Genomic DNA, 15,311 nt, shown 5'->3' with positions numbered 1-15,311 from the left:
CTTCCTATAGAAGCCTCCCAACCAGGTCAACCAGAGTGCAACCAAGCACTCTAAACCAAAACACCCATGCCACATCCAATGCCCCCACCCACTGCATTACAAACTCCACCCCCACAGCAACCACCCATAGTTCCTTATCAGGTCTCCCACTTCCCCAACCCCAATACACCTCCCAGACCACAGTCTTAGAGAAGAAGTTGAAGGTGTGGTATACAAATGCAGATGGAATAACAAATAAGTATGAGGAGTGGCACGAAAGAATCAAGGAGACATCCCCAGACATAATAGCACTCACAGAAACAAAACTCACCAGAATGATAACAGATTCAATCTTTCCATACAGATATCAAATCTTCACGAAAGACAGAGGGAGGAGAGGGGGAGGAGGAGTTGCACTGCTCATTAAAAACCAGTGGGGTTTTGAGAAAATGGAAGGAATGGATGGCACGGGCAAAAGGGACTACTTAGTAGGAACAATCCAGTCTGAGGGACATAAGATGATAATTGCAGTAATGTATAACCCACCACAGAACTGCAGGAGGCCAAGTCAATCACAAGGAGATTGACTGGGAAAACCTGGAGCCCCATGGGGGTCCCGAAACATTGAGAGCCAAGATGATGGATGTGGTACTGGAAAACCTCATGCATCAACATGTTAGAGACACTACCAGAGAGAGAGGAGAGGATGAACCAGCAAGACTGGACCTTGTATTCACCTTGAGTAGTTCGGACATTGAGGACATCATGTATGAAAGGCCCCTGGGAGCTAGTGATCATGTGGTTCTGTGCTTCGACTACATAGTTGAGCTCCAAGTGGAGAGAGTAGCAGGAATAGGGTGGGAAAAACCAAACTACAAAAGGGGGAACTACTCAGGCATGAGGAACTTCCTTCAAGACATTCAGTGGGAGAGGGAACTGACAGGAAAACCAGTACAAGAAATGATGGACTATGTGGCAACAAAATGCAAGGAGGCAGAGGAGAGGTTTGTTCCCATGGGAAATAGAAATAATGGGAAGAACAGAACGAGTCCTTGGTTCACCTAAAGGTGTAGGGAGGCAAAAACTAGATGTACTAGAAAATGGAAAAGGTACAGAAGACAGAGAACTCAGGAAAATAAAGAGACTAGCCGAAGAGCCAGAAACGAATATGCACAGATAAGAAGGGAGGCTCAGCGACAATACTAAAATGACATAGCATCGAAAGTCAAGACTGACTCGAAGCTGTTGTACAGCCACATCAGGAGGAAAACAACAGTCAAGGACCAGGTAATCAGACTGAGGAAGGGTGATGGGGAATTCACAAGAAACGACCGAGAGGTATGTCAGGAGCTCAACACGAGATTTAAAAAAGTATTTACAGTGGAAACCAGTAGGACTCCAGGAAATCAGAACAGGGGGGTACACCAGCAAGTGCTGGATGAGGTACATATAACCAAGGAGGAGGTGAAGAAGCTGCTATGCGAACTTGACACCTCAAAGGCGGTGGGACCAGACAACATCTCTCCATGGGTCCTTAAAGAGGGAGCAGAGATATTGTGTGTGCCATTAACAAAGATCTTCAACACATCATTTGAAACTGGGCAACTGACTGAGGTATGGAAGATGGCAAATGTAGTCCCAATTTTTAAAAAGGGAGACAGACATGAGGCACTAAACTACAGACCTGTATCACTAACGTGTATAGTATGCAAGGTCATGGAGAAGATCATCAGGAGGAGAGTGGTGGAGCACCTGGAAAGAAACAAGTGTATAATTGACAACCAGCACAGTTTCAGGGAAGGAAAATCCTGTGTCACAAACCTACTAGAGTTTTATGACAAGGTGACAGAAGTAAGACAAGAGAGAGAGGGGTGGATCGACTGCATTTTTTTGGACTGCAAGAAGGCCTTCGACACAGTTCCTCACAAGAAGTTACTGCAAAAGCTAGAGGATCAGGCACACATAACAGGAAAGGCACTGCAATGGATCAGAGAATACCTGACAGGGAGGCAACAACGAGTCATGGTACGCGACGAGGTGTCAGAGTGGGCGCCTGTGACAATTATTATTATTATTATAATCAAGGGGGAAGCGCTAAACCCGGAGGATTATACAGCGCCTGGGGGGGGGATGTGGAAGGCATTCAGGCTTAATTCGGGGAACTGGAGCACAGATCCAATTCCCTAAATCAAGAGCCCCTCACCAACATCAAGGAACCTTCCTTGAGGGGCGCCTGTGACAAGCGGGGTTCCACAGGGGGTCAGTCCTAGGACCTGTGCTGTTCTTGGTATATGTGAACAACATAACGGAAGGGATAGACTCAGAAGTGTCCTTGTTTGCAGATGATGTGAAGTTAATGAGAAGAATCAAATCGGATGAGGATCAGGCAGGATTACAAAGTGACCTGGACAGGCTACAAGCCTGGTCCAGCAACTGGCTCCTTGAGTTTAACCCTGCCAAGTGCAAAGTCATGAAGATTGGGGAAGGGCAAAGAAGACCGCAGACACAATATAGTTTAGATGGCCAAAGACTGCAAACCTCACTCAAGAAAAAAGATCTGGGGGTGAGTATAACACAGAGCATATCTCCTGAGGCGCACATCAATCGGATAACTGCTGCAGCATACGGGCGCCTGGCAAGCCTACGGATAGCGTTCCAAACCTCAGTAAGGATTCGTTCAAGACTCTGTATACCATTTACGTCAAGCCCATACTGGAGTATGAAGCACCAGTTTGGAATCCACACCTAGTCAAGCACGTCAAGAAATTAGAGAAAGTGCAAAGGTTTGCAACAAGACTAGTCCCAGAGCTACGGGGATTGTTGCAGCGCTGTATAGTCCTTGTGGCTTAGCGCTTCTTTTTGATTATAATAATACAGGGATTGTCCTACGAAGAAAGGTTGAGGGAAATCGGCCTGACGACACTGGAGGACAGGAGGGTCAGGGGAGACATGATAACGACATATAAAATACTGCGCGGAATAGACAAATTCAAATTCAAAGTTTATTCTCTATAAGGATTACAATGCTGAGTTTACAGAATTTGGTTATTGTGTGGTTTATATGTAGTAAAATAATAATTACAGAGTGTACCACTAGAACACCTAGCATGGCTAGGCATTTCGGGCAGACTTAAATTAAATCTTAAGTTTAAAATATTACAAAATTATGAGGTAAGTTGGTATTATCGCTAAGTGACTAAATACTAGTTTGTGAGTTTAGCAATGTGAATGCTTTTGTTTTGGCACTATACATAGTTTCAGTATTGGAGTATCACAGGCCAACTTATGACTAGTTAAGATTCATTATTTTGAGATTGAGATTGATATTTCTGTTTATGGTCAAATGGGTGGGCGAGTGTAAGTGTTAACCACGAGGTGGTATTCGTGTAATTAGTTGACAGGGTGTATCAGGGAGATAAGATGTTTTCTGATGGTAGTTTTGAAGGTGATGAATGCGTCTGCAGTTTTAGAATTTTCAGGTAGGGTGTTCCAGATTTTAGGGCCTTTGACATACAATGAATTTTTGTAAAGGTTTAGTCTGACACGGGGAATGTCATAGAGATGTTTGTGTCTGGTGTTGTGCCTGTGGGTTCTGTCGCAACTATCAAGAAAGTGTTTTAGGTCAAGGTTAATATTGGAATTTAAGGTCCTGTAGATGTAGATTGCACAGTAGTAAGTGTGGATGTACTGAACAGGGAGTAAGTTTAGATCTATGAAGAGTGGGGGGGTGTGTTGCCAGGGATGGGATTTAGTGATTGTTCTTACTGCGGCTTTTTGTTGGGTTATTATTGGCTTTAGGTGTGTTGCTGCAGTTGAACCCCAAGCACAGATAGCATAGGTGAGGTATGGATATATAAGTGAATGGTATAGTGCGAGAAGGGCAGTTTGCGGCACGTAGTATCGTATCTTGGAGAGGATCCCATTATTATTATAATCAAAAAGAAGAGCTAAGCCACAAGGGCTATACAGCGCTGCAGGGCAGGAAGGAAGCGAGGGCATCAGGTGGCAAAAGGGAGGTGGATGAGTAATAGGTTACGGATAACAGCGGAGCAGTGGATGGTGAAAGGGTAAAGGGCAGCAAGAGACTGAGCTAGAAAGGGCTGAGGGGAGTGCGTAAGGTATCATCATCAGAGTTTGTGGAGTAAATCAGTCATTGTCAAGAAGTCAATGAGAGAGTCAGGATTAAAGGAGGGTCCATCAGCAAGAAGGGAAGGTAAAGAGAAAGTAGTAGAACGAAGACGGCGTTGGAGGTAAATTCTGCGTGCTTGTTGATAGAGAGGGCAGTCTAACAGAATGTGGCTAATCGATACTGGAACTTGACACTGCTCACAGAGAGGTACAGGGTGCCTCTCCATGTGATACCCATGAGTAAGACAAGTGTGGCCAATGCGAAGACGGGAGAGAGTGGTCTCCCAACCACGGCACTGATGACAAGAAGACGGCCAGTAACCTATGCTCGGTTTAATAGAATGAAGTTTGTTACCAAGTAGAGTTGACCAACGTTGTTGCCAATGGGCGCGAAGGTGGGCAGCTATTGTAGCAAAATAGTCCCGAAATGGAACACCTCTACAGGAAATTGGTAGGTCATGTACTGCTGACCGCGCAGCAGTGTCTGCCTGTTCATTGCCCTGTACGTCAACATGACCAGGGACCCAACAAAAAATAATATCTTTATGCTTCGTAGAGATACGGCGTAGCCAAAGTTGGATACGGAGAACTAGGAGATGAGATGTATCAAATTTTCGTATAGCCTGTAGAGCACTAAGGGAGTCTGAGACTACTACAAATGATGACAAAGGCATAGATGAGATACGAATAAGTGCTGCAAGAATGGCATACAGTTCAGCAGTAAAAATGCTAGCTGAAGATAGTAAATGCCCCCGCACGACACTGTCCAGAAACACTGCTGCGAATCCGACGCCGTCTGAAGACTTAGAGCCATCTGTGTACACAGCGGTGGCATGAGAATGGGAGTGGAAGTGATCAAGAAAAAGAGAGCGGGAAGCCACTGTAGGCAGTTGAGCTTTCGAGCAAGGGAGTGAGAAAGAACAGACCCGAACAGATGGAACTTCCCAGGGGGGTAGGGAAAAGTGAGATGCTACATGAACATATAAAGGTGGTAACTGAAGTGAAGACAAGAGTGAATGTAGGCGAAGAGAAAAGGGACGGAGCAAACAGGGGCGGCGAACGAATAAAGAATGTCTACTAATATCGGTGACCATTCTATAAATGGAAGGATTGTGTAGATCGTGAGAGCTTACATAGTAGCGAAGGCAATGGGCATCACGGCGATCAGACAAGGATGGAACATTCGCTTCTGTATAGAGGCTCTCAACAGGGGAAGAGCGAAAAGCACCAAGGCACAAACGCAATCCTTGGTGATGGATAGAGTTAAGGCTAGAGAGAGTAGCAGGAGAGGCCGCGGAATAAATCTGGTCACCATAATCGAGTTTCAATAAAACGAGGGCTGAATGTAGGCGAAGCAGAGTTCGACGATCAGCTCCCCAGGAAAGATGAGCAAGGGTTTTAAGAAGGTTTAGCCGGCTGTGACAAGTTGCCTTCAGAGAGGTAATGTGAGGTTTCCAGGATAACCTACGGTCAAAGAGAAGGCCTAGAAACCTGACTGTATCACGTTCGGGGATACGGGAGCCATAGAGATACAAAGGATGATCGGAGATAACAGAGCGTCTAGTGAAAGTAATTTGGTGAGTTTTGGTACTTGAAAATTTAAACCCATGCGTGGTGGCCCAAGTGGAAACACGGTCGACCGCATGCTGGAGAGAAACTGTAATAAGATGACAGTCAGGGCCTGCACAAGTAATAGCGAAGTCATCAACATAGAGTGATGACCAAATATTGGGTGGAAGAACAGAGGCCAAATCATTTATAGCAAGGAGAAAAAGTGTTGTGCTTAGAACACATCCCTGAGGGACACCTTCAGCTTGGACGAAGAGCGGGGAAAGAACATTATTGACTCGAACACAGAAATGTCTGTCAGTTAAAAAGTTCTTAAGGAAGGATGGTAGATTGCCTCGGAGGCCTAAGGAATGGGCCTGGGCCAAAATATTATACCTCCAAGTTGTGTCATATGCCTTCTCAAGGTCAAAAAATATGGCAATAACTGAGTGATTATTCGCAAAGGCATTACGAACATACGTATCCAAGTGTAGTAAGGGGTCTATGGTAGAACGACCCTTACGAAAGCCATATTGACTAGCGGAGAGACTGTTGTGCGTCTCTAAATACCACATTAAACGTCGATTTACGAGACGTTCCATCACTTTGCAAACTGCACTAGTAAGAGTGATGGGACGATAGTGGGAGGCATCATGTCCTGTAGTACCCGGTTTGCGGAAAGGGAGAACAATGGCAGATTTCCACAATGGGGAAGAACTCCTTGTGCCCAAATAAGATTGAAGAGGTGTAAGAGGACTACAAGGGCTGACCGATGTAAATGTTGTAACATACGAATATGAATGTCGTCAGGCCCAGCTGCCGATGATCGGCAAGCTGAGAGCGTTGCCTCTAGTTCTTGAAGTGTAAAAGGCACATTATACTGTTCTTCTCTGAGAGAAGAAAAGTCCAAGGGTACTAACTCTCTGGCAGACTTTGAGGAAAGAAACGAGGGGCATAGATGGAGCCCTCGGGAAATACGGACCAGATGTGTGCCAAGTTCAATGGCAACGTCGAGAGGGTTTGCTACATCAACACCAGCGACCCGTAGAACAGGAGCCGGGTCAGGAGAGTATTTACCACTCAATTTCCTCACTTTTTTCCAGACTGCACTCATAGAAGAAGCAGAGGTGATGGTGGAAACATAGTCTCGCCAACAAGTGCGTTTAGCTTCACGGATGACACGGCGAGCGATCGCACGCTTCTGCTTAAAATCAAGAAGTCTCTCAGCGGTTCTATTGTATCAGTACCTGCCCCATGCAGCGCGTTTCAAACGTACTGCACGAGCACAAGCAGGAGACCACCAAGGCACGCACTTCTGAGAATGCCTGCCTGAGGTTTGGGGTATAGAATGAGAAGCTGCGGTATAAACTGACGTCGAGAAGATGTGTAGGAGCTCATCAATGGTGGATGAAGAAGGAACTTCACTAAAAGCAGTGAGGTGTGAGTAAAGATCCCAATTTGCCCGATCAAATTGCCAGCGAGGGCTACGGAAAGGTAGTGAATAGGAAGGAGAAGTAAGAATGATTGGAAAATGATTGCTGTCATGTAAGTCCGGTAGAAAAGACCAGGTGAAGTCTAGTGCAGTGGAGGAAGAGCAGACTGATAGATCGATGCAAGAGAGAGTATGAGTACGAGGATCAAAATGGGTGGGAGTACCCGTATTTAAAACATGGAGGGGGTGAGAGGCGAGAAAAGCCTCCAACTGGATGCCACGTGAGTCACAATGAGACCCCCCCCCCCAGAGGAAATGGTGGGCATTAAAATCACCAAGTAACAGAAGTGGTGGTGGTAAGGATGAAACAAGAAAGGCAAAGTCTGGGATAGAAAATGCTCGAGAAGGAGAGAGATATAAAGAACATATTGTAAACCACTTATTCAAGTGGATACGGGCTTCAGTGTAATGCAGCGAGGTATGGACAAATAGTTGACAGTACGGAATATCATTGCGTAGAAGAAGGGCACTTTCATTAAAGGTCCCATCTGAGAAAGGTTCCGAAGAATACAATAAATTATAGCCTGAGATAGGTTGGAAAACAGCCGAGTATAATTTTGGTTCTTGTAAGCAAGCACCAACAGAGGAAAACCTGGAAAGCAACATCTGAAGCTCACCCCGATTACCCCTGAGGCCACGGATATTCCACTGTAAATAGGCCATGATTGGCGATGAAGAAAATACCAGGAATCTGTAGGTAAAGGCACCTACGGACTAGAGGGGTTAGAAAAGTCAACGTGTGGTGGCACTGGAAGACGTTCAAGCAGCGAAGGAACGAAGCGTTGCGAAGAATGGGGTTGTGAAGATGGAGGAGAGGGAAGAGAAGGAACAGGAAGTGAATCAGTGTCCATTGAAGGTTTAGTCTCTGCAATATATTCTGAAATGGCTTCAAGTGTTTCTGAATTCAAAGATGTATGGGAGACCATATTGGAGATAGAAGGAGGAGGGTGAGTAAAGATTGGGACAGTAATGGACTGTACCAAAGTAGAGGGGGAGGGAAGAGTGTAAGGGACTGGAGATGAAGTGTGGGGGGGGGACAGAAGAGGCAGAAACTTTGGAGGTGGCAGAAGAGGGAGAAACTTGGGAGGGGACGGGGGTGGAAGGCATAGTACGAGGAGGAGGGTGAATCTCCACACTTGTAATAGAGCCAGAGAGAGGGGAAGAACTAGGTACAGAGACTGTAAAGGTAAAGTGTGGAGGTGGAAGAAGGGAAGGAAGGGGCAAAGAAGATTTGAGCAATGTGGATTTTTTGGACTTCTGAGAAGTAGAGGGGCGATTGGTATCAGGTGTCGTACGAGGTCTTCTTGATACTGGGGCTTGTGAGGAAGGACGCGAAGATGTGAGAACAGACTGAGTTGTAATCGGGACGTCAGAGCCAAGGACAGCAAAAGGATTAGATGCCGGAGTGGCTGTGGGAGGGGTAACAACAGAGGAGGCTGCAGAAGATGGGACCCCAGAAGTGGGGGGATGTTTGGAAACACAAGAATAAGAAACACGGGGTAGTCTCCCTTGGAGGCAGAGATGAGTAACTGCCATAGCATAAGGGAGACCTTCTGCCTCTTTGAGGCAACGGATTTCACGTTCATTTAAGTAGACCTGGCAACGGCGGGAGTACGAAGGGTGAGCTTCATTACAATTAAGGCAAAATGGAGGTTGACTGCAAGATGTATTAGAATGGTCGTCGGCACCACAGACTGGGCATTCGGCCATAGATCTGCAATATTTCGCTGGGTGGCGAAAACGCCAGCAATTTCTACATTGTTGCGGTGTAGGTATCACCTTTCGAACTTGTAACCGATGTCCCACGACATATACAGAGGACGGGAGTTCTCGGCTGTCAAAAGTTAAACGAGCCACATTGCAAGAGTAACGTCTCCGCCCCCGGGCAGGAAGGACATAAGTGTCTACTTTGAGGATTGGGAGATCCTGGAGTTCCAGCTGTTCAAAAATGTCACTGCCACATGATTGGAAATTCTGTTGGACTATGGTATGGGGCAGAATGACAGTACCACTACAAGAATCGAGAGAAAGATGTTTTTCAATAGTGATAGGAGTAGTATCGATATTCGAAAGGAGAGAAAGATCATGAGCTTGGGTAGCATTCTGGACAGTGACGATGCGCGTACCGCTCTTGAGAGCATGAAATGAAATATCTCGACCAACATGACGCAGGAGCGCTTTGCCAATACTATGGTCAGAAAGGTAGGCAGAAGAAGAAGTTGGTCTTAAAGTAAAGAATTTAGTCCATTGTGTGGTCCGAAACTGAGCGTGGAGAGGGAGTGCTTGACGTGTCGGTCTTTTCCGAGTAGAATGGGAAGGTAACGAAGGAGCATCATCAGGAGATTGACATTGGCATTTAGGAGTAGGACCGGAGTTGGTCCGGCGTGAAATGGGTGGGCGATGAGAAAATTGCCGTACCGTAGAGGGAGAAGCCAGAAGCATAGTCAAAGGAGAGCGGAGTTCAGACAAATCGAAGGAGTCAGTCAAAGCCCCGGTACCTGAAGCAGGTGAGGAAACAGCACCAGCAAGAGGTACAGGGGCATCAGGAGTGTCCGAAGAGTGGTCTAAACACAACGCAGGGTCAGAATGGGGTGCGGTATCAAGAAGGGGCCCAGGGGTAGTGGGTTCATGGATTGGGTTCTCCATGGTTAGGTTACTCCTTTGCTTTTTGTTTTTAAGAAAAAAAAGAAAGAAGAAAATAAAATAAAAATAAAAAAAAGAATAAAAAAAGGGGGGAGCAGGGAGGAATAGTTCCCAGGAGGAATAAAAGGGCCGGAAATCTCCATCTGCGCCCAAGAGGACCTCAGCACCGCTAGTAGCGCAGATGCAGCATGGAACCCGTGCCATACCCTACCCTTCATGCCAGTAAACCAGCAATCCGGGATAGCAACCTCACATCTGCCGAGCTACCTCGGTGGACAAAAGAGAGGGCGGCCTGATATCCGCCACAAAGCATACCTCCTTCGGCCACCACCCCCGGAATCCGAAAGGTGGCTTCCAGAGATACACCCGTCGCCCGAAAGACACCCAAAGCTACTCCGGGATACCGAAGAGGGATCGGGACATCCCCAGGCGATCCAGATTCCACGGCAAACTATGCCACTGCCAAGAACCTCAACGGAATGGGATGGACCCCGGTGTCCTTTCCCCTACCTAGGAACTAGCGCACCTGTGGAAGAAATCCCAAAGGCCAAAAAAGAGGAAGGGCAAAAGGGAGGGGTGGGGAGGAGGAGGAGGAATGGAAAAAGGGGAGGATGGGATAGGGGAGGGGAGAATGGGGGGTAATTAGGTTCGGTCTGAGGAAGAAGACCGACAGGGCTAATTCCTCAGACCAAGAGCCTCTTCACTACGCCAAGGAGCCCCCCCTTGAAGAGTGGAGAGGATCCCAACCGTTTTGGATACTTTTTTTTTGGTTATGTGTTGGATATGGCTGCTGAAGTTCAGGTTGTTGTCGAGGCATAGGCCTAGGAATTTGCCCTCATTATGCCTGGCAATTAGAGTGTTGTCGATCTTAATGTTACTTTGCGCATCTCCTGCTCTGCTACCAAACATAATGTAGTAGGTTTTGTCAGTGTTAAGTGTAAGTTTATTGGCTGTCATCCAAGTCGATATTTTGATCAGCTCCTCATTAACAATGGTGTTGAGGGTGGCAAGATTAGGGTGAGAGATGACATAAGTCGTGTCATCAGCAAAGAGAATGGGGTTCAGGTGTTGAGATACGTTTGGAAGATCATTGATGTATATGAGGAAGAGCAGGGGACCAAGGACACTTCCCTGCGGAACTCCAGTATCAAGTGGCTGTGTCTTAATGGTGACATACTGATACCTATTAATAAGGTAAGATTTGAAATATGCAAGCGCATGGCCTCTTATACCATAATGGTCAAGTTTGTGGATAGGATGCCGTGGTCTACTGTGTCAAAAGCTTTTCTTAGGTCAATAAAAATTCCTAGTGGATATTCCTTATTTTCCAATGCTGTGTAAAGCAGATCTAGCATTTTTATGATTGCATCGTTAGTGCTTTTATTTTTCCTGAATCCAAATTGGCAGGGGTTGAGTATGTTTTGTGCGGTTATAAATGAATATAGTCTCCTGTGCACGAGTTTCTCAAAGATTTTGGATAGTAATGGTAAGTTTGATATTGGCCTATAGTTGTTTAAATGTGTAGGGTCACCACCTTTATGTATTGGTGTAACCCTTGCCGTCTTGAGTAGTTTCGGGAAGGTGCTAGTTTCTAGTGACTTGTTAAAAAGTAATGAGATAGCATGCGAGAGGACATGGGCCGCTCTCTTGTACAATAATGGTGGGACATGAGACAGATTCCCTGAGTTATTTTTAAGTGACTTTATAATCTCAGTGACTTCCATGGGCTCAGTTGGAGCAAGATAGAAGGAATTTGGGAAATTCCCATCTAGGTAGTCCCCGGCATGGGCATTGGTATGTGGAATTTTATTGGCGAGATTAGAACCTATGGTTGAGAAGAAGTCGTTTATCTTGTTAGCTGTGTCAGTGGGATGCAGTGGTGTTTCATTAGGTTTAGTTAGGGCAATATTCTTGTTTTTTTTCAGTTTGTGGGTCCCTAGAATCTGAGAGAGTGTTTTCCAGGTCTTTTTTATATCTCCTCTTGTGTCAGTGAATCTACTGGAGTAGTATAGTTGTTTGGCTTTCTTTATTACTTTGGTGAGGACTGATGAATAGTGTTTAAGAATATCTTTGTGTATTAAGCCCTGCCTATATTGCTTTTCATATTGGTGTTTCTTATCAATGGATTTCAGAATGGTGCTGGTTAGCCATGGGCAACCAAGTTTGTGATCTGTTTCGTTTTTATAGGACAATGTTTGTTGTATAGTCTAAGTAATTTGTTAAGAAAAATGTCTGTCCAGTCATCAATACCATTGGCCTTGGAGAATTCTGTAGGCCAGTCAACAGTCTCTAGGTCAGCTGTGAACTTCCTTATTGAGGCCTCATTATGGAGTCTAAATGAAACTTTGTTGTATTCAAGTGGTGGTTTACTAATGTTTGTCAAGAGGAAGGTAGGGTAGTGGTCTGTAGTGCTATCTGTGATTATCCCTGATTTAAGGGGGGCTAGTATATTGGTCCATATGTGGTCTATTATGGTTGCACTTGTCTCAGTGAGCCTGGTTGGTTTAGTTATTGTTGGTATGAGAAGTGTGTTGTTCATATTGTTGATGAAATCAGTTACAGGCTGATCATCTAGTAGGCCAAGGTTGATGTTGAAGTCTCCAGCTAAGAGAAGGTGGTGCTTATTCATTTGTCTGTTTGTCAGTGGTCAGTCGTCACGTGAGGTCACAGACCCTGAGCTGCTTTGGGGATTAGCGTGGACGGTTACAAAGCATGGCTTGCTTCTGCAGTGTTTTAAAAGTTGAGGTTGGAGAGTTGAAGGAGGAGGTCTTGCTTCTCCAGGAGGAGATTAGGAGGCTGAAGGTCCACCTCGATGGGTCTGGGAGAGAGTGTGAGGTGGCTGGAGTTGTGGGGAATAAGGCTTCTAGCAGTAAGGTGCAGTCTGTCTCTCGCTGTGAGGAGGCTGTAGTGGGGGAGGTAGCAACGGCTACCAGCAGTGAGGTGCAGCCCAGCACCTGCTACAAGTGGCGAGTGGTTCACAGTAATGGGAGGCGCATCAGAGTAAGGAAAGTTAAGAGTGAAGATCTGAAGGTAGGAAATCGCTTCTCTGTTCTTCAGGATGAATGTACTTCAGTGGCCAGTGAAGGTAAGGGTACTACTGCCCCTGCTAATGGAGGTAAGCGCATTCTTGTGGTTGGTGACTCTCAGGTAAGATATATTGACCGTGCTTTTTGTAATAGGAATAAGAAGATGAGAGATAGAGTGTGCTTCCCTAGAGCTGGTGTTGGGGACATTGTCAACAGGCTGGATAATATCATGTCAGGTAATGGGAACAAGCCCATTATCTGTCTCAGTGCTGGTGGAAATGATATTGGGAAGGGTAGGAGAGAAGAGCTGCTAGATAAGTACAGGTCAGCTATAGATTTCATTAAGTCTAAGGGAGGGATCCCAATCATATGTAGCATCTTGCCTAGAAGGGGAGTAGGAAATGAATGGTTGTCTAGGGCAATTGGTGTAAATTGCTGGCTAGACAGATACTGCAAGGAACTTGCACTCCCATTCATTGACAACTGGAAGAACTTTTATGGCAAACATGATATGTATGCAAGGGATGGGGTACATCTCTCTGGGGCTGGGGTGGTAGCACTTGCAGACTCGATTGAGAAGGCCATTGGTGAAATGCCTATGATTTTAAACTGATAGAAGATAGAGGTATGGGTGTGTGTGGGAAACAAGCAGGTTGCAACACTAGGGTTGGAAACAGTAAATGTATAAAAGGCATTCAGCATGAAGTTATAAATAAAGACAATAGATCAGGTCCCCTTAAGGTTTACTATACTAATAGCAGGAGTGTAAGAAATAAGATAGATGAGCTAAGATTAATTGCAAGTGCAGGAAACAGATATTATTGCTATAACAGAGACCTGGCTCAATCTGAAAGATAGAGAGATGCCCTCTGAATGTCACATACAAGGCTATAAATTATTCCACACTGACAGGGTCAACAGGAAAGGTGGTGGAGTAGCGATGTATATCAGAGACAATTTAAATTGTTGTGTTAGACAAGATATTAAATTAGAAGCGTCAGCCACTGAATCTGTTTGGTTACAGCTTCTCGAGGGCCGAGAAAAACTAATTTTGGGTGTGATTTACAGGGCCCCAAATCTTGATAAGGAGTGCAGTAAACTTCTATGGGACGAAATTCGTAAGGCATCTACATACGAAAATGTTGTGCTAATGGGAGATTTCAACTATAGACAGATTGACTGGAGCAATTTGACAGGAAATTTAGAGTCAGGTGACTTTCTTGATACGATCCAGGATTGTTTTTTAAAACAGTTTGTGACAGAGCCAACTAGGGGAAATAACCTCCTTGACTTGGTTCTTGCCAGTAGGGAAACACTAATTAATAATCTTGAGGTTAATGATGAGCTTGGGGAAAGTGATCACAAATCACTCAGTTTTAATATATCATGGAATTCCCCTAATAATGGCAATCAAGTCTCCGTCCCTGACTTTCGCTTGGCTGATTTCATAGGACTGAAAAATTACTTAGGTGGGCTGAACTGGAATGACCTGACTAAGGGTCAGGTAGGTGGTGATGGTTGCCGATATGATGCTTTCCAGGGCATAGTTCTAGCTGCTCAGTCAAATTATGTTCCAAATAGGGAAATCAGATCAAACAAAAATGATCCTAAATGGATGAACAATAGATTAAAATATCTGATTGGTCAAAAGAGAGGCATATATAGGCAAATCAAAAGAGGAGAGGGGCAATTAAGAAATCGATATATTCAGTTAAAGAGAGAAATAAAAAAGGGAATTAGAAAAGCAAAAAGAGATTATGAGGTTAAAGTTGCAAGAGAATCGAAGACTAACCCAAAAGGATTCTTTCAGGTATACAGAAGTAAGATCAGGGACAAGATAGGCCCACTCAAAAGTTCCTCGGGTCAGCTCACTGACAGTGATAAGGAAATGTGTAGAATTTTTAACACATACTTCCTCTCAGTTTTTACACAGGAGGATACCAGCGATATTCCAGTAATGATAAATTATGTAGAACAGGACGATAATAAACTGTGCACGATTAGGGTCACAAGTGACATGGTCCTTAGGCAAATAGATAAATTAAAACCTAACAAATCCCCAGGCCCTGATGAACTGTATGCAAGGGTTCTAAAGGAATGTAAAGAGGAGCTTAGCACACCTTTGGGTAATCTTTTCAACATATCACTACAAACTGGCAGGGTGCCAGATAAGTGGAAAATGGCAAATGTGATACCTATTTTCAAAACAGGTGACAGGTCTTTAGCTTCAAACTATAGACCAATAAGCCTAACCTCCATAGTGGGAAAATTTATGGAATCAATAATTGCCGAGGCAGTTCGTAGTCACCTTGAAAAGCATAAATTAATCAACGAATCTCAGCATGGTTTTACAAAGAAGCGTTCCTGCCTTACGAATTTATTAACTTTTTTCACTAAGGTATTTGAGGAGGTAGATCATGGTAATGAATATGATATTGTGTATATGGACTTCAGTAAGGCTTTTGACAGGGTCCCACATCAGAGACTATTGAGGA

At 44.9% G+C, this 15,311-nt stretch overlaps 1 protein-coding gene across 6 annotated transcripts in view; it reads right to left on the bottom strand.

Annotated features, from left to right (window-relative positions):
* LOC128701254 (pancreatic triacylglycerol lipase-like) overlaps positions 1–15,311 on the bottom strand; it is a 70,487-nt gene that overhangs the window by 2,842 nt on the left and 52,334 nt on the right. The gene's annotated exons all lie outside the window — the stretch shown is intronic.

This window comes from Cherax quadricarinatus, chromosome 72 (genome assembly GCF_038502225.1).
Source record: "Cherax quadricarinatus isolate ZL_2023a chromosome 72, ASM3850222v1, whole genome shotgun sequence".
Lineage (NCBI taxonomy): Eukaryota > Metazoa > Arthropoda > Malacostraca > Decapoda > Parastacidae > Cherax > Cherax quadricarinatus.
Note: the sequence above shows the minus strand (reverse complement) of the source record. Positions and strands in the feature narration are given on the sequence as shown.